The 20238-nt window shown below is 32.4% G+C and overlaps 1 non-coding gene across 1 annotated transcript; it reads right to left on the reverse strand.

The window, feature by feature from the left end:
- Positions 1-494: 494 nt before the first annotated feature.
- Positions 495-601, reverse strand: LOC112536247. The gene has a single exon (XR_003080292.2). It is a non-coding gene; the product is annotated as a small nucleolar RNA R71 (small nucleolar RNA).
- Positions 602-20238: the final 19637 nt, after the last annotated feature.

Raw genomic sequence — 20238 nt, forward strand, 5'->3', positions numbered from 1 at the left:
TCTAATCCTACTCCTGTAGACCCTCTTACTAAACTAGAGTGATCCTTCCATCTTTTGAGGAAGCGTATGCAAGAAGAAGATGAGGCACGGATAAAGATTGAAGCCCTTGTGAATAGACCAGTAGAGATGGGATACAATAAGAACAACCAGGCTGCGAATGAAAACTAGACAATATACGAGTTTGCTAGACCTTCTCTTGTAGGGACATAGACGAGTATATTGTGACCACCTATCACAGCCAATAACTTTGAGATAAAGCCGAACGTGATACAAATGGTCCAGAATAGTGTACAATTTGGGGGACTGCCGAGCGAGGACCCAAATGCTCACATAGCCAATTTCTTGGAGATCTGTGATACTTCAAGATAAATGGAACGACTAATGATGCCATTCGATTGAGGCTGTTTCCATCCTTTTTGAGGGATCGAGCGAAGAGATGGTTGTAGTCACTCGAGAAGTTCTTATATTAGTACTTTCCTCTTGCTAAAACCGCTAGATTGAGAAATGACATATCTTCTTTTGTGCAATTCAATGATGAGAACATGTATGATGCCTAGAAGAGGTACAAGGACTTGCTTCGATGTTGCTCGCACCATAAATTACTAGTATGGATGTAGGTTCAAACTTTCTATAGTGGTTTAAACCTTGCTACTAGGCAGATGGTAGATGCTGCAGCAGGTAGGGCCCTGAACAGTAAGACGCCAGAGCAGGCGCAAAATCTGATAGAGGAGATGGCGATGAACAACTATCAATGGTAATCCTCTAGGAGTCGGCCAATTAAGCAAGGAGTGGTTAACCAATTCGATTCTATAGTAGCCTTGGTAGCTCAAGTGGAGCTCTTGGCCAAGAAAATAGACTAGCTCTAGATGCCAGTTCATGCAGCACAAATTGGCTGCGAGTTCTATGGTGGCATACACTACGGTGCAAACTGTAATGCGAGAGGTATGTTTGCTTCACCTTCCACTTCTTCTCCTTCTCCATCCTGTTGCTGACCTTGAATAGGTACACTATATGGGTAATGCACCTAGAGAGCATAACAATTCGAAAAATGATATTAATATTTAATCAACTAAATTTCTTTCATAGCATTTGTCCAAGCATTAGATGGGTGCTTATGATTTTCATTTCCACGCACTTTAACTCAACACTCATGTTTATGCTCGCCCAATAAAACCAAACCATCATAAAATAGATAGATTAGAAAGAGAGGAACAAAAGAAAAGAACAAATGAGAACATAGGTAGGCTTTCAGATATGATAAGAAAAGAAATCACAAGTTCTTTATCCTCTTCCATGGCTAAGCATAAGGATCAAATCAAATTGATTTACGCCTTAACCCATAGAGGTGATCGACTTTATGCAAAGCTAATTCAGCTATGAACATAGTTGATGGGCTCTAACAGTCTGAATCGACTGTACAGGGGCCAAAAATGGGTGTTTGTAGACAAAGAACACAAGAAAAGGAAGGAAGTGAGCAATAAGTCTAGGTTTGGTAGTGAAGTCTTCATAAGTTCACAATGTTCTTGAAAAACCTATAACTTAATTCTCTACAAGGTAGAAAATTGAAATTATATTCTCACTAGCCTCAAATATTCGGCTGCATGTGGTTTTCATAGTGCAAAAGCCTTCATTCCATAAGAAAAAGTAAGCTAAATATGAGTAAATAAATAAGAAAGATAAAAAAACTATATCAAATTAAAAACTTCAGAGGAGTTGACTGGTCAACAACTCTCGAAGTCCCAAATTTTATGAGCCAACTTAACAAAGATAAGGGAAAATTCTCGTTGGGTTACCTAATAACACTCCCACACAAATTACTTCATTATATGCGTACCAAACATCAAAATGCTCGCATTCCTGCTTGTATTATATTTGGATTTATTGAAAACAATATGATTTCTTCCTTATGCGCGTGGATTTACATCTCGCTTGCTTGATCATCAACTGAAGCCCTAATGCCACCGGTCAAACTTGTTAATTGCATTTCCATGATTCCTTATGCTAATCTTTGTATCATCAAGAGTCCTCATGCCTAGAGAAATAAGGAAATCCTGAATCGGGATATTTGGGCATGCCTCGATTCTCAGCATTCCTCTTTCCTCCAAAAGATTCATCCGTGATTATTTAAAAAATGATATCAATAATCGATCAACTAAATTTCTTTTATCGCATTTTTCCAAGCATTGGATTGATACTTATGATTGTTGCTTCAATGTGCTTTAACTCAACACTCCTGTTTATTTTCGCCAAATAAAACCAAACCATCATACAAGACATATAATAAAAAGACAAGAATAAAGTAAACGAATAAATGAGAACATAGTTTAGATTTCATATCCGATAAGAAAAGAAATCGCAAGTTCATTATTCTCTTTCATACCTAAGCGTAAGGATCAAATAGAATTGAAATAAACACAAGGGTAGAAAAAGAGCACAAAAGAAAGAAAGGAATAAGTAATAAGTCTAGGTTCGCTAGTATGGGTCGTAATAAGTCCACAAAGTTCTTGAAAGAACCTGTAAAGAAAGATGAATAAACTAAAGTCTAATCAAGAACTAGAGAGGAGTTGACTGGTCAACATCTTTCTTTGCAGAGAATTAAGTTACATGTTGTTTCAGGAACTTTGCGGACTTATGAAGACCCACTATAGCGAAGCTAAACTTATTGCTCTCATCCTACCTTTCTTTTGTGTTCCCTTGTTTCTAAATTAATTTGATTTGGTCTTATGCTTGGCCATACAAATCTAAACTCATTTTCTTTTTCTTCTGCTTGTCTCTTTTTAATCTATGTCTTGTATGATGGTTTGTTTTTATTTGGCGAGTATAAATAGGAATGCTAAGTTAAAGCACGTGAAAGCGACAATCATAGGCACCGATCAATGCTTGGAAATATGCAAAGAAAGAAAATTACTTAATCGAGTATTGATATCATTCTTACAATGAACACAGATGAATCTTTTAGAGGAAAAAGGGAACGCTGAGAATCGAGGCATGCCCAAATATTCTGATTCAGGATTTGCACAATTGGGTTCTCTATCATTTCTTGTTCGTAACTATGTTATCATTTTGTTTATTTCTTTTCTGCGTCTTTTTTTTATCTTTGTCTAGTATGATGGTTTGGTTTTATTTGGTGAGCATGAATACGAGTGTTCAGTGAAAGCGCATGGAAGCGGCTGTCACAACCGTATTTTAAATAATAATTAATATGCATTAGCATATCATTAAACATGTTATATGCATCATAATTTTATGTAACAACTTTCACTATATTAAGTGGTAGAAGGATATATAAGTGTAGTCGAGTTTATGGGTATTTCAATTAAGTGAGGACAAAATTGTAAGGATAGTTAGAGGAGTTATTTGTAGTATAAGTTTGAGTAAGGGGTTAATTGACTGATAGAATTTATAGTCAAGGTTGTATGGGGAGGAAAGTTATAAGGACAATTGGCACCTTAAAGAGAGTGATAAGTGGCAATAATAATAATAATAAAAATAATAATAATAATAATAATAATAATAATAATAATAATAATAATAATAATAGCAATAATAATAATATGAGAAGGTGAGTGGAGAATCTCTAGCAACACGATTTCATTTTCTTTTCTTCCTTTTTTTTCTATTCTTTTCTTTCTCTTTTTCTCAAACTCTATTAATATCATTTGAAGCTTTTGATAGATAAGATAATTAAGGTTCGAAGAAAGTTTCATTGTTGATAAATTTAATTGAAGAGTAAGAAGCTTAACAGAGGTGAGTTTATCTTTAACTATCTATTTGAGTAATTAAGTTAGGTTTTTGGGTAATTTGGAAAAAACTTTATTTGAACCTGTAGTACTGGAATTAGGATATGATATAGCATGAATCATGTGTAATTTTATGGAAAAACATATCGTTTGATGTTTGATTACATGAATTGTACATATTTGCATGTTGCTGATTTTTGACCCGTGTAAAACAATTTAGGTATTTTGACTATAACTTGAGTTATACAAGTCCAAATTTAGTGAATTTAGTGTCTGCATAAACTTTAAGATGTTATCTATAAGTCTACAAAATTTTATGAGAAAATTTAGCCATTTAGTTGGTCGTTTAAGAGATAATATTTTACTGCTCTGCTGAAATGAGAATTAGAGCAGCTGTACTAAAATTATCATAACTTTTTTTATATAAATGATTTTGAGGTGATTCTTGTTGATACAGTCTGTAAATGAATGTAACTATGATTCTGAAAACGATGAGAGTTTTATTATTTGTATATAATTCCTTACTTAATTTCTTAAATTTAGTACCTATAAGCTGCCTACAAAAATAAACACGCTGTCGTGTTATCATTCATCTCATGCATCATATTAAATCAAGTATAAATGATCATTTGGTGAATTTTAGATATTTTTAGGATATTGAGGACTGAGATATATATATATATGCCTTGTTTGAATTTAGTTGATCGAGTATTAGTATCATTCTCCTGATGATCGAAGATGAATCTTGGATTTAAAACCCTATTTACAAGTTAATTACATATTTTGGTATTTATTTAGATGTTTTGAGTTTGGGCGTGATAGTGGTCATGATAAGCACCAATCTAATGCCTACACAAATGCGAAGAATGGAATTAGTTGATCGAGTATTAGTATCATTCTCCTGATGAAATTAGATGAATTTTTAGAATGAAAGAAGGAACGATGAGAATTGAGACACCTAAATATTCTAATTCAGGATTTGCACTATTAGGATTTCCATCATTCCTTGTTATCTAGGCCCAATAACTCCGAATGATACAAGGATTGGCATAAGGAATTATCGAAATGCAACTGACTGGTGGCATTGGGGGCTTAGCTTGATAATCAAGCAGGACGAGATGTAAATCCATACACATACACTCCACCAGAAGATCATCAATCTACTTGAATGTTTCTTAAGCATACATTCTACACAAGAACATAGACAAAAGCAAAATAGCTTTTAGGTTTAACAACTAATTATCATTCAAATTCAACTTAATTATATACATTTAAATCCGTACTAGCCTTATATAGGCCTTAGAAAACTCAAAATCTTAACTAATAAGGATTTACATCCCATCTAGAATAAATATAACCTTCCTAACTAAGAGAGATAACTAAAATAAAGTCTTAATTAGGTTAAAATACATGTGTGGCCGCCCAAAATAAGATATTAATGGAATCTCTTTCGAGTCTCTCGATGTTTAGCACTTTAATTGTGGTTGAAGCTAAATCTTTGAAAAAAAAGGCTTAACTCTTTCATAGCTTGCCACACATTTACAAGCATGACATGCTATGGGAATTAACTTCTATATAAATACATTACAATCGTGGCTCTTCATCCCAAACATCTTTAATTTTCTCATGTCTACACACCAATATATCCATTATGAAATTTAAGATTTTTCACCCATTCAAAAAATGCTTGTTTCCTAGGTTTATCTAATGTGTAGCATGCTTTCTGATATTTTCTTATAGCTTCATTATTCTCCAACTCTGCCTTCAACACAACTTCTTCATGTCTTCTTTTGCCTTCTCATTATCTTTAGTATTTCTCTCAATATTCAAAATAGTGTTAAAAATATTTTCAAACACATTCTTCTCAATTTGCATCATATCTAGGTTATGTCTAATGAGATTAGAACTCCAGTATGGTAAATCCCAAAAGATACTTCTTTTCTTCCAACCACACTGCTTGCAAATAGGACCATTAATCTCTTTAGCATCAAGTTTATTTACTCTCCTAAGTCCTAAATCATCTATCTCTTGCAAGATTTGATCACCTGTCCTTATAGATGGTGCTAGTGATATCTTCTTTTTATTTTTCAGGAACCAATTTTTATTCCATCTGAAAGGAAGATCAAGGGGGAGAAACTTATGATGATTGTCAAACCAAGATGTCTTTCAACCATTGCTCAAACTGAATGCTTGCAAATGTTTTATACAATAACAACAAGCAAGTTCCCAACCGTGCTGCAGCCCGACAACATTGAGTATGCAGAAAAATCACTAATGATCCATATAAGAGCTACTCTCATTTGAAAATTTTGCTATCTAGATACTTCAATTCATCAATCAAATGTGGAAGAAAACATTTATTAGGTTTCTGGCTCATGAATAATTACAAATAAGAACATGTACGCCTCTTTCATACATATCCATGGAGGTAAATTCATGGCTAATCTTGCCATCAACATTAAGCCTAGTGTGCATCCATTACCGATCAAAATTCATATTTTTTTCTTGTGTATATTACATTACATCTCACACTAAATTTTATATGTGTTCATCGCAACCCTTAATTTTTTTTCTAAAAATCTACCGAAATCTCGGTAGAATTTCTCCTATAAAAGTAAGATACCGTCGTATAACAAGTCCATTTTCTACTTTAAAAATAATTGAGCATAACCAACACAATTACACAACAATTACTTACTAACATCACAAATATTTAAAATAACATATACTTACAAAATTAGATGATTAAAAAACATATAAATCCAAACAAGAACACAAAATCTACTATATATATATATATATATATATATTGATTTAATTAAAATTACGCTATACTCATATTAGTTTTATTTCTTTCAATTTGGGTGAGATAAGTTCAATATTAGCTGGTATATTTTAGGTAGAAATCAAGGGCTTATTTATACTTTTTAGCTATTTAAAATGATTATGAAATTCTTAAAAGGCAAAATCTGCAAAATGAGTATAATATTGGTCTTGATAATAAGATTAGACTTTCATGCTTCTTTTGAAATATTCATGATGACCTTAAACTATTTTAAAAAGATTGCTCTTAAACTCTCTCATTTATCTTTAACTATTAAGTCAAATAATTGAAAGCATAAGGCTATTAATACTTGTTGAGAGTCTCTTTTAAAATGGTACAAATAAAAAAACTTATATTTGTTCTTTAAAGTGTAGAAATAAAAAAAAAGGGGAAACAATAAGGCAGTGGTTAAGGGTGGACAACAAGCATCGGAACTTAGAAAAACCAAGAACACATACTTAAAAAATTGAAAGGTAATAAATAAAATTACTGGTTTACACCAGTCACTAAATAACATGTTTATGCATTTAGAGTACAAAATTAAAAATTTAAAACAAATGAAAAAAATATTAACCTGCTATTGATAGGGTTGGTATATGGTAAACCTATGATTAACAATATAAACCTGCCTACCAACATAAGTAATTAAATTTCACCGATCATCCAATACAATATAGGAGTCAAAGAGGATCAACCAAAAAAAAATATCTCAATAGATTAATAAAGAAAAAGAGATATTAAGCTAAAATGAAGAAACTTGATTATAATCATATCTACCAATAATTAAGAGGGTGGCAAGTTACTTGCCCACATCATCAATTTCTAAAGACTCGTTAACACAACTATTAAAAAAGAAAGAAAGAAAAGGAGCCCAATTTGTATTTCTTGCCTCCCTACTAATAGTTATAATAATAATAACAATAATAATAATAATAATAATAATAAATAATGAATAACATTTGAGAAATTTATTGCTCGACCCTAATTTAAATTTCTTGTCTCTCATTTATATTTAACTATTAAGTCAAATAATTGAAAGCATAAGGTATTTTAAAAAGATGCAAATAAGAAAACTTATATTTGTTCTTTCAAGTGTAGAAATAAAAATAAAGAAAAAGAGGAAACAACAAGGCAGTAGTTAAGGGTGGACAATAAGCATCAGAACCTAGAAGAATAAATAACACATACTTAAAAAATTGAAAGGCAATAAATAAAATTACTTATTTACATCAATCACTAAATAACATGCTTATGCATTTGGTTACAATATTAAAAATTAAAAACAAATGAAAAAAATATTAACCTGTTTATTGAGAGGGTTGGTATTTGGTAAACATATCATTAACAATATATACCTTCCTACCAACATAAGTAATTAAGTTTCACCGATCATCCAATACAATCTAGGAGTCAAAGAGGATCAACTAAAAAAATGTCTCAACAGATTAACAAAAAAAAAAAGAAAAAGAAAGAAAAAGAGCCCAATTTATATTTATTGCCTCCCTACTAATAGTGATAATAATAATAATAATAATAATAATAATAATAAATAAATAAATAATAAATAATATTTGAGGAATTTATTGCTCGAAGTCAACCATCTATATTATCCTTCTCTTTCATCATTCTCTCCTAAATTGTTACATTCAAGATCAACAATAACCAAATTATTTTTAGTTCTTAAGAAATGAAACGAAAGTATCAAGTTTCATTTCTATTTAAAGTAGCTTTTTGTACAAAAAAAAAACTATTATGAAAAATATTTCAAGAAAATTAACTAACCTACACTAGCTATGAGAGGTGAGATAGGCAGCAGTGGGGCATGACAGGCCACGTTGGTTAGAGATGCGAGAGAGGGGGATGCAGAAAGAGTGCATTGTCTATAAGTGAGAGAGAGAGAAAGATGAGGAAATTAAGGAAGGAAGGGGTGTTATGGTTATTTGAGGAACAAGGTTAATATAATTAAAACGACAGAAGTTTGATTTAAAGTGTATACAATTTGTAAAAGTTAGTGACAAAGATTATATGAAATTAGTGACAGTTTGAAAAATCAGAGCTAATTAATGTAGAAAATTATACAAATTCACATATTTAACGGCAAAAATAAAATAGTCGGTAAATTAATTTTTTATAAGATTTTAGTAATGGTTTGACAATTCAGCGATAATTTCATTTAAAATAAATTGTAAGAATTTATATATTTAGCAACGAAAATAATATACTCGGCAAATCAATTTCTTTTCCATGAAATTAGCGACGGTTTGCATTATCATCTGTAATTTCAAGTAAAAAAATTATAAGTTATATATTTAGCAAAAAAATATAATAGTTGGTAAATCATTTTTTACATGAAATTAGTGACAGTTTGAAAAATCATCACTAATTTCATTTCAAAAAATTGCAATAATTTATTTATTTAGCTACAAAACTGAAAATAGTTAGTAAATTTTCGCAATTAGTTTAGCAACGGCTCATTATAGTCGGTAAATTTTCTTTCTATATCGCCGGTAATTAGTTGCTAAATTATGGCACTAAGAGATGGTGACTTAATTACGGATAGTGCTATCGTTGTTAGTAAATATCCATCACAAAATAGTCGGTAAATTCATCGGTACGCAAATAAAAATTTTATTTGTGAAAACCATAGGTGAATAGTCGGTACTTTTACTAGCTTACCAACTAACTTGAATCCATCGGTAATTCTTAGTCGGTAAATTATAACTTTCTTGTATTGTGTGCCTCTTTTTCTAATTTCTGTCTAGTATGATGGTTTGGTTTTAATTAGAGAGCATAAACATTAGTGTTGAGCGAATGCGCGTGGAAGGGTTAATCATAAGCAGCTATCCAATGCGTGGACAAATGTGAAGATAAAAAATTAGTTGATTGAGTATTGATATCATTCTCGAGTATTGAAATCATTCTCCGAATGATCACAAACGAATCCTTTGGAGGAAAGAGTGAACGACGAGAATTGAGGTACATCCAAATTTTCTTATTCATGATTTGCACCATTAGGATATCCCTCATTCCTTGCTCCTCTAAAGATGAGGACTCTTGATGACATAAGGATAGGTGTAAGGAATCATGGGAATGCAATTTATAAGATTGATCAGTAACATTAGGGATCACCTTGACGATCAAGCAAGACGAGACGTAAATCTATACGTGTAAGGAAGAACTCATGTTATTTTCGATTAATCCAAGCATAATACTAGCCATAATTTGAGCGCATATAATAAAGTAATTCGGGTCAGAGTGTTTCTAGGTATGCCGATGAGAATTTACTTTTGTTTTTGTGAAGCTGGCTCATAAAATTTGAGACTACGAGAGTTGTTGCCCAATCATGTTGTGAAATTTCATATTTCTACCTTATAGGATATCAAGTTATGGGTCATTTCAAGTAAGACGAGATGCAAATTCACGAGCAAGATTTGACTTTTGGGACACATATAGTGAAGTAATTTCTACCGAATTGTTATTAGGTAGGCCCATGCAAATTTCCCCTTGTTTTCGTTAGGCTAGCTCATGAAATTTGGAACTACGAGTGTAATTCACCAGTCAACTCCTTTCCGGCTCTTGATTTGACTTTAGTTTATTTATCTTTCTTCTTTATTTATTCATATTTAGCTTGTAGTTTTTGTTTCTTATGAATGAGGGTTTTCAGATTATGAATACGCATGCAACTGAATATTTGAGGCAAGTGAGCATATTATTTCAGTCTTCTACATTGCGGAAAATCAAGTTATGGGTTCTTTTAAGAACTTTGCAAACTTATGAAGACTTGAGCTAGTGAACCTAGACTTCTCTCCCACATCCTTTCTTTCTTTTGTGTTCTTTGTATACCATTGTCTTTAAATCATTTCAATGTGATCCTTATGTTGGCCATATGGAAGAGAATAAAGAACTTGCGATTTCTTTCCTTATCAAATATGAAATCTTAGCTACGTTCTCATTTTGTGCATTTCTTCTTTGTCTCGTTCGAGATGTAAATCCATACGTGTAAGGAATAATCATGTTGTTTTCGATTAATCCAAGCATAATACAGGCTGGAATGCGAGTGTTTTGATGTTTGGGACGCATATAATTAAGTAATTTGGTTCACAGTGTTATTAGGTAAGTCCATGCAAATTTCTCTTTACTTTCATTAAGCTAGATTTTAAAATTTAGGATTACGAGAGTTGTTGACCAGTCAACTCATATCTAGTCCTTGATATGATTTTAGTTTATTCATCTTTCTTTATTTATTTTTTTCATATTTAGCTTCTCTAGTTTCTTCTTCTTATGAAATGAGTGCTTTCACGCTATAAAAACTGCATTCAATTGAATACTTGAGGCTAGTGAGCATATTATTTTAGTTGTCTACCTTGTGGAAAATCAAGTTATGAATTCTTTCAAGAACTTTGCCGACTTATCATGACTCATGCTTGCGAACATAAACTTATTGCTTAAGTCCTTCCTTTCTTTTGTATTCTTTATCTACCTTTGTGTTTATAAAAATTCTATTTGATCCTTACGCTTAACAATATGTAAGAGAATAAAAAACTTGTGATTTCCTTATCAAATCCGAAGTCCTACCTATGTTCTCATTTTGTTCGCTTTTTTTTATCTCTTTGTTTAGTATGATGGTTTGGTTTTATTTAAGGAGCATAAACACGATTGTTCAGTGAAAGCGCGTGGAAGCGGCAATCGTGGATACTGATCCAGTGCTTAGACGAATGCAAAGAAAGAAAATTAGTTGATCGAGTATTCATATCATTCTTTGAATGACCATAGATAAATCTTTAGGGAAAAGAGGGAACGATGAGAATTAAGGTACGAACAAATATTCTAATTCAAGATTTACACCATTAGGTTCTCCATCATTCCTTATGCCTCTAGGCATGAGGACACATGATGACAAAAGGATTTGTATAAGAAATCATATAAACACAATTGATAAACTTGACCAAAGGCATTAGGGCTTTGCTTTAAGATTAAGAAGGATGACATGTAAGTCCACACTCGTAAGGGAGAAATCATAATGTTATCAATGAATCCAAGCGTAATATAATCAGGAATGCGAGCTTTTTAGTCTTTAGGATGCATATAATTAAGTAATTTTGGTTTTCAGTGTTATTAGGTAGGCCCACATGAATTTTCCCTTATTTTCGTGAAGGTCGTTCATACAATTTGGGATCTCCATCATTCATTGTTCTTCAAGACATGAGGACTCTTGATGACATAATTATTACAGTAAGGACTGGTTAACCATTCTCGTAGTCCCAAATTTTATGACCCAACTTAATAAAAACAAGGGAAAATTCGTGTAAGCCTACCTAATAACACTCTGATCCAAACTACTTCATTATATGTGTCCCAAACATCAAAACATTAGCATTCTCACTTATATTATGTTTGGGTTTAGTGAAAAAACATGGTTTCTCCTTTATGTGTGTGGATTTATGTCTCATCCTGCTTGATCATGATATTAATCCCCAATGCCACCAGTCAAATGTTTATATTTGCATTCCCATGATTCCTTATGTCTATCCTTGTGTCATTAATAGTCCTCGTGCCTAGAGGAATAAAGAATGATGGAGATCCTAATGGTGCAAATCATGAATCGAGATATTTGGGCGTGTCTCGATTTCTCGGCATTCCCTATTTCCTTCGAAAGATTCGTCCGCGATCATTTGTAAAATGATATCTATACTCGATTAATTAATTTTCTTTCATCGCATTTGTCTAAGCATTGTATCAGTTTCTATGATTGTCGCTTCCATGCGCTTTAACTCAACACTCTTGTTTATGCTCGCCAAATAAAAACAAACCACTATATAAGATATAGATTAGAAACAAAAAAAAATAAAAGAAAAGAATAAATGAGAACATATGTAGGATTTCAGATTCGATGAGGAAAGAAATCACAAGTTCTTTTGATACGAACCAAACTAGCACAACGAATCCTACTCTAAAAAGGAATTCTAATCCAACAAGGACTCCTAACTCCACTAGAAATCCTAATCCGGCAAGAAGTACTGATGATATTAGGAGTTCAAGCAACAAAAGGAATCCTAATTCAACTAGGAGTCTTGTTTCGATTCAAATTGCAAGTCAATGAGCTTATCCAACACATTTGGGCTAAAAACACATCAAGGCTTGAATAATTGGATTTAAGTTCAAGGCTCATTAATCTAATTCAGTTCATTGAGCTTGAATGACTCTAATCGGGCATAAAAAGAGCAAAGAAGCTGAATTGGAGCATATGAAGACTCTAGACCTAAGTTGTGATATGAACCAAACTAGCACAACGAATCCTACTCCAACAAGGAGTCTTGATGATGCAAATCCTACAAGCTCAAAGAATCCTAATCCAACAAGGAGTCTTGACTCAACTAGGAATCCTATTCCAGCAAGGAGTCCTGATGATAATAGTAGTTCAAGCAATAAAAGGAATTCTAATTCAACTAGGAATCCTAATTCGACTAGCCGATTGAAATTACAAGTCAATGGGCTTATCCAAGATATTTGGGCTAAGAACGCATCAATACTTGAAGAATTGGACTTAAGTTCAAGGCTCATTAATCTAATTCAATTTATTATGCTTGAATGAATCTAATTGGGCTTAAAAAGACCAAAGAAGTACAATTGGAGCATATGAAAACTTTGAGCCTAACTTGGCTTACGTTTTGAGGCCCATTTATATGACTTGTGTAAATTAGAGTTTTATGGCTTATTATAGGAGACCACATATGTATTTTAACCTAAATAGGACTTTGTTTTACTTATCTCTTTTTATTAGGAAGGTTATCCTTATCCTAGATAAGATATAAAACCTTATTAGTTAAGATTTAGGGTTTTCTAAGGCCTATATAAGGCTAGTATGAATTTTGATGTAAAATTAAGTTGAATTTGAATGATAATTGGTATTTTTAGGTAGGCCCATGCGAATTTACCCTTATTTTTGTTAAGGTAGCTCATAAAATTTAGGAGTATAAGAGAATAAAGAACTTGATCGTTACACTTAGCCATATCAAAGAGAGTAAAGAACTTGTGATTTTTTTCCTCATCAGATCTGAAATCCTACCTATGTTCTAATCTTTTTCATTTTTTATACGCATCTCTTTTAGAGGAAAGAGGGAATGACGTGAATTGAGCCACGATCAAATATCCCGATTCAGGATCAGCACCATTGGAGTCTCCATCATTCCTCTAGGCACGAAGATTCCTGATGACACAAGGATTAGCATAAGAAATCATGGGAACGCAATTCACAAGCTTGACCGATGACATTGGGGCATAGCTTGATGATCAAGCAAGATGAGACGCAAATCCACGCACGAGATTTGATGTTTGGGATGCATATAATGAAGTAATTTCTACTGAAGTGTTATTAGGTAGGCTCACATAAATTCTCCCTTGTGTTTGTTAAGCTAGATCATAAAATTTGGAACTATGAATGTTGTTCACTAGTCAACTCCTCTCTAGTTTTTAATTTAACTTTAGCTTATTTATCTTTGTTTATTTATTCATATTTAGCTTGTAGTTTCTTCTTTTTATGGAATAAGGGTTTTCTCACTATGAAAGTGCATGCAATTGGATATTTGAGGCTAGTGAGTATATTATTTCAGCTTTCTACATTATGGAAAATCAAGTTATGGGTTCTTTCAAGAACTTTGCAGACTTATGAAGGCTCGAGCTACTGAACCTAGACTTATCTCCCATGTTCTTTCTTTCTTTTATGTTCTTTGTATACCATTGTCTTTAAATCATTTCAATGTGATCCTTATGTTTGCAATATGGAAGAGAATAAAGAACTTGTGATTTCTTTCCTTATCAGATCTAAAGTCCTAGCTATGTTCTCATTTTGTTCGTTTCTTTTTTGTCTCTTTTGATACGTAAATCCATGCGCATAAGGGAGTAATCATATTATTTTTTATTAATCCAGGGGATGCATATAATTAAGTAATTTGGGTCAGAGTATTATTAGTAAGCCCGTATAAACTTTCCCTTATTTTCATTAGGCTGGCTCTTAAATTTTAAGACTACGACCAGTCAACTTGATAAGAACCCATCTTGCATAAGAAATCCTACTCCAACAAGGAATTTTAATTAGGCAAATCCTACTAGCTGGAATAATTCTATTCTAATAAAGAGTCCTACTCTAACTAGGAGTTCTACTCCAACAAGGTGTCATAATGATTTTGGGAGTCTAAATGACATCAAGAATTCAAGTGACATTGAGAATCCTAATCCAACTAGGATTCAAGATCCACTTCACATCCATGGAAACCTAATTATGGAGACCCAATTACAAGGTCCAAGGCTAAGAAGATAAAAGAAGCTATCAGTGGGCTTATTCAAGATATTTGGGCTAAGGAGATATTAAAGCTTGAAGAGTTGAATTCAAATTCAAGGCTCATTAATCTAATTTAGTTTATTGGGCTTAAATAAATCTAATACGGGCTTAATGAGCATAAAGGAGCACAAAGGGAGTTCAGGCCCAATTAGCTCCACCAAAGATGGCCCATGCACGTGGCTTAAAGAAACTAGGGTCTCTTACTCCTAATGGGTGGCTACATAGTATTTTAGGAGTATCAGGACTTTGTTTTTAGTTATCTATTTTAGTTAGGATGTTTATCTCTATCCTATTTGAGTTATAATTCCTTAATAGCTTAGAATTAGGATTTTCTAAAAGCAATAAAAGCCTAGTGCGAATCTCCAAGTTGATTGATTGATGATTAATATATTTTGTGAGTTTATACTCTATTCTTAGTTCTTATTTATAGCTAATTTAAACTTATTAAGTAATTAATTATTTGTGCCATTCAAATCAATTTATAATCAATACTAAATTATGGTGTCTTCTACCTTTAATATATTAGGTTTGATGGTTTATTATACTTGAAGGGTCTAAGGTTTCCATTGATATAGTTCTAGATAGATCTTGGGTAATGAAATCAAACTTGCATACAGGTTTAATCCTTTGATATAGGTTAGGTTCGTATCATAACTCATATTGGTCCTTAATATGAATTTTGTTTATTCATCTTTCTTTCTTTATTTTTTTCATATTTAACTTCTAGTTTCCTCTTCTTATGGAATGAGGGCTTTCACGCTATAAAAACTGCATGCAATTGAATACTTGAGGCTAGTGAGCATATTATTTCAGTTTCTACCTTGTGAGAGATTAAGTTATAAATTCTTTCAAGAACTTTGCCGACTTATCAAAACTCACACTTGTGAACATAGACTTATTGCTCAAGTCCTTCCTTTCTTTTGTGTTCTTTGTCTATCTTTGTAATTATAAAAATTCTATTTGATCCTTATGCTTAACCGTATGGAAGAAAATAATAAAACTTGTGATTTCTTTTCTTATCGTATATGAAGTCCTACCTATGTATCGCTTTGTCTAGTATGATGGTTTGGTCTTATTTGGGGAGCATAAACACAATTGTCAGTGAAATGGCATGGAAGCGGTAATTGTGGACACCGATCCAATGCTAAGACGAATGTGAAGAAAGTAAATTAGTTGATCGAGTATTGATATTATTCTCTGAATGATTGTAGACGAATCTTTAGAGAAAAGAGGCAATGATGAGAATCGAGGCACGAACAAATATTCTAATTCAAGATTTACACCATTGGGTTCTCCATCATTCCTTATTCCTCTAGGCACGACAACACATGATGACACAAGGATTTGCGTAAGAAATTATGGAAATACAATTGAATAAGCTTGACTGGTGGCATTAGGGTTTTGCTTTAAGATTAAGCAAGATGTGACGTAAATCCATGCGCGCAATGGAGAAACCATAATGTTATCAATGAATCCAGGCATAATATAATCAGGAATGCAAGCTTTTTTTTTGTCTTTAGGATACATATAATTGGAGTGTCATTAGGTAGGCTGATACGAACCTAACCTATATCAATCCATAAGCAAGTTTGAATTCATTGCCCAAGATCTATCTAAAACCAGATCAATGAAAACCTTAGACCCTTCAAGTATATTAAACTATCAAAACTAAGGTATTAGAGGTAGAAGACGCCATAATTTAGTATGGATTCTAAATTGATAAGTCAGATTTGAATGGCACAAACAATAAATTCCTTGATAAGTTTGAATTAGCTTTAAAAAAGAACTAAAAATAGAGTATAAACTCACAAAATATATTAATCATCAATCAATCAATTTGAAAATTCGTACTAGGCTTTTGTAGCCTTTAGAAAATCCTAATTCAAAGCTATTGAGGAATTACAACTCAAATATGATATAGATAAATATCCTAACTAAAATAGATAACTAAAACAAATAATAATCTTTATTTACTTTTTGTGAGTGTTTTTGCTTAAGTTCTTGCATGAACTTTGAACTTATCAAACTATTTTTTTTTAGTTTGTGGCTTTCTCTAATCAAAATCTTGTGTTTGATTCTTAACTTATCAAATCATACTTGGTTTGTGGCATTTGAAGTTGAATTCAAGTGCTAGTTTCATTGTTGGAACTAGTTTTCTCTAACTTCACTTGAGGAGATCCTTGGGTTTTGGGATCATCTTAATTGGAGGGTATTTTCTTGCATTCCATTTGTATCATAACTCATTAGTTATTGGAGTGTATGGTTGCTAAGATGATAATTTCCTATCAGTGAGTCATATCCTTTGAGTGTAAACACGTGAGAGACTGTTATTTGTTTGATTTCTTTGTTCCTTTTTATGTTATTGTAGATTGTCAAGTGATGAGAACCCATGTAGCACAACGAATCCTACTTGAATAAGGAATTCTAATTCAACTAGGATTCCTAATCCAACAAGGAGCCCTAACGATATTAGGAGTTCAAGTGAAGATGGGAATCTTGATTCAGCTAGGAGTCCTACTCCGATTTGGATCCTACTCTAGCTAGGAGTCCTACTCCAACTAGGAATCCTACTCTAATTATTGTTATTTGCTTCCTTATCATTATAGAATTAGGTTTTTTTAAGGCCTATATAAGCTAGTACGAATTTCTATGTAAAGGGAGCTGTTGAATGTTGATTATTTTGGAGTTAATTCTCTTATTTTGCTCTTTATGAACTTGGTGAATTTATCAAGTAAATGCTTGGTATTTTACAAACTTAGTTTAATCTAAAATTATATTCATATTAAACAACCTTGAATTCTTTATAATTAAGGTTCTTAAGTACAAGTTATTAAAGGATCTTGTTGGGAGTCAGAGTTTCTTTGCTTGATTAGATGAATGATCCTTGGCGAAGACATCAACATTGAATATGGGTTTGGTACAAGTTAGCCACGTTCGTATCATTTGGTATTAGAGCTTTGGCTCATCAATCAAGCACGTATCCTTTATTTTGTTAGTTGATTCATTTTTTTAGTATTAAGAAAAACAAAAGCAATTATCAATCCATTATTTTCTTATTCTTTGTTATTTGTTTTCTTCTCTAGAGTAATTTTTTTTCAAAGCTTCCGTATATTTTGTTATTTTTTAGAGTCTAATTCATTTTTTTCCTTTTTTTTAAGTGTTAAATACGTTCTTTGTTCTACATAAATCAAATTTGTCCTTTTTGTTTAATTCGTTCATCAAACTTTGTTCTTCGTTCATTCATCTTATTCTTGTGTTTTTTATTGTGTTTAGACTTAATCTAGGTTTTTAAGTCTAGTTTCGTTTTCTTAGTTTATGTTCTTGTGTATTCTAAATTTGATTCGTTGGTTATTGAGTTGTTACAACTTTGGTTGTTTGGTATTTGATTATCTTAGCCATTATAAGTTCCAAAGAGTAGAGATTGAATGGTAAAATGCAAGTGGTGAGCTCATTAGTGGATAAAAGCCTAATTGAGTGAAACACGAGTGTAAATATCTTTACTTTGAGTGTTAAACACGTGAGATTGTGTGTGTGAGATGTTTTGTCAAGAGGAGTTTGCTAGAGGACATCGAGATCTTCTTTATCAATCTTATGATATATTATGGGGATGAAAGAATGATGATTATTATGAAAGTGTCGGCAAAATTCTTATAATCCTAAACCTAAGCCAAAGAAGATAGAAAGACAATCGTGTCAAGATCCCAGTGATGAACTTTTAAAGGATATAAAATCTCTAAGGAGCAGCCTTGATTCACTTAAAAATAGTTTTGAAGTTTTAAAGGGATTAGTTCATTGTTATGCTAAGCATCTTGAAGATAAAGTCGAGTCTAAGCCATCTTTAGAAACTAATATTGATGATGTAGAGAAGGTAAATTGATCTATTGATGTCCGAAGAATTTGAAGACGTGATTATTAAAGATAGTGAGGAAGACAACAATTTGGCACCTTTAAATGAGTCCAAAATTGAAGAACTCATTATCGAAGATGAGGCAAAAGTTGAGTTGGTGAAGAGTGAGATTGTGTTGGTTGATACAATGGAGTCGTTTGAGCATGTCGATTTTATTGGCATTGAAAATATTATTTATTCTAAAGTTCCTTTAATCACTTTTATGAATGATTTGTACATTGATAATGAGCTTGTATTGTTCTTTGAGATTATTTGTTTGTTTCTTTCACAATATTCGGGCAAGATTCGAGGACGAATCTTTTCAAAGAAAGGGGGAACGATGGGAATCCATATAGCACAATGAATCCTACTTGAACAAGGAATTCTAATTCAATTGAAAATCCTAATCCAACAAGGAGCCCTAATGATATTAGGAGTTCAAGTGAAGCTGGGAATCCTGATTTAGCTAGGACTCCTACTCTAAATAGGAATCCTACTCAAGTTAGGAGTCTTACTCCAACTAGGAATCCTAATCCATCTAGGATTGTACACGAGCCACTCAAATATGACGAACCAATGACTAGAGCTGGCATGATGAAGTTCAAGGATGCTTTAGGAGTGTTCATAAAGCAAGAGTTGAAGCTTGGGTTGGAGATCCAAAGTCCAAGTGAGATTTGGTTTAATCCAGACAATGGGTCTCAAAATACTCTTATCAACTTAATTCAATATATGGAGACATAAACAAGTCAAAATAGGCCCAAAATAAACAAGTCAAGCTAATTGGAGTCCAATACTTAAGAATGGTCCATTATTACATGTTACCTAAGCCCAAATGTCATGTTTATTATATGGGATAGGGTTGGACGAATTTTAGGAGTATTCGCTAATTTAAAGAAGTCTTTTAATAGTTAAGAGTCTTATTTTAAGTTATCTTTTTAGTTTACGAGTTGTGTTCCTAGTCTTATTGTTATTTGCGTCCTTATCATTATAGAATTAGGCTTTTTCTAAGTCCTATATAAGCTAGTACAAATTTCTATATAAAGGGAGTTGTTGAATATTAATTATTCTGGAGTTAATCCTCTTCTTTTGTTCTTTATGAACTTGGTGAATTTATCAAGTGAAAGCTTCATATTTTGCAAACTTAGTTTAATCTAAAGTTTTATTTATGTTAAACAACCTTTAATTCTTTATAACTAAGGTTCTTAAGTACAAGTTATTTAAGGGTCTTGTTGGGAGTTAGATTTCTTTTACTTGATTAGGTGAACAATCCCTGGTGAAGAGATCAACATTGAATACGGGTTTGGCACAAGGTAGCCATGTTCGTATTATCAAGGCTGATCCGTCGGAGCCAGCCATATCACAAGTTATGTAGCACTTGGAGTATATAAGGAGGCAACTTCGAGATTTTGGTGATCGAGCGGAGAGGGTGAAAATAAATCAAAATGGTCCC

The sequence above is a fragment of the Ricinus communis genome, unplaced genomic scaffold (assembly GCF_019578655.1).
Source record: "Ricinus communis isolate WT05 ecotype wild-type unplaced genomic scaffold, ASM1957865v1 Ctg13, whole genome shotgun sequence".
Taxonomy (NCBI): Eukaryota; Viridiplantae; Streptophyta; class Magnoliopsida; order Malpighiales; family Euphorbiaceae; genus Ricinus; species Ricinus communis.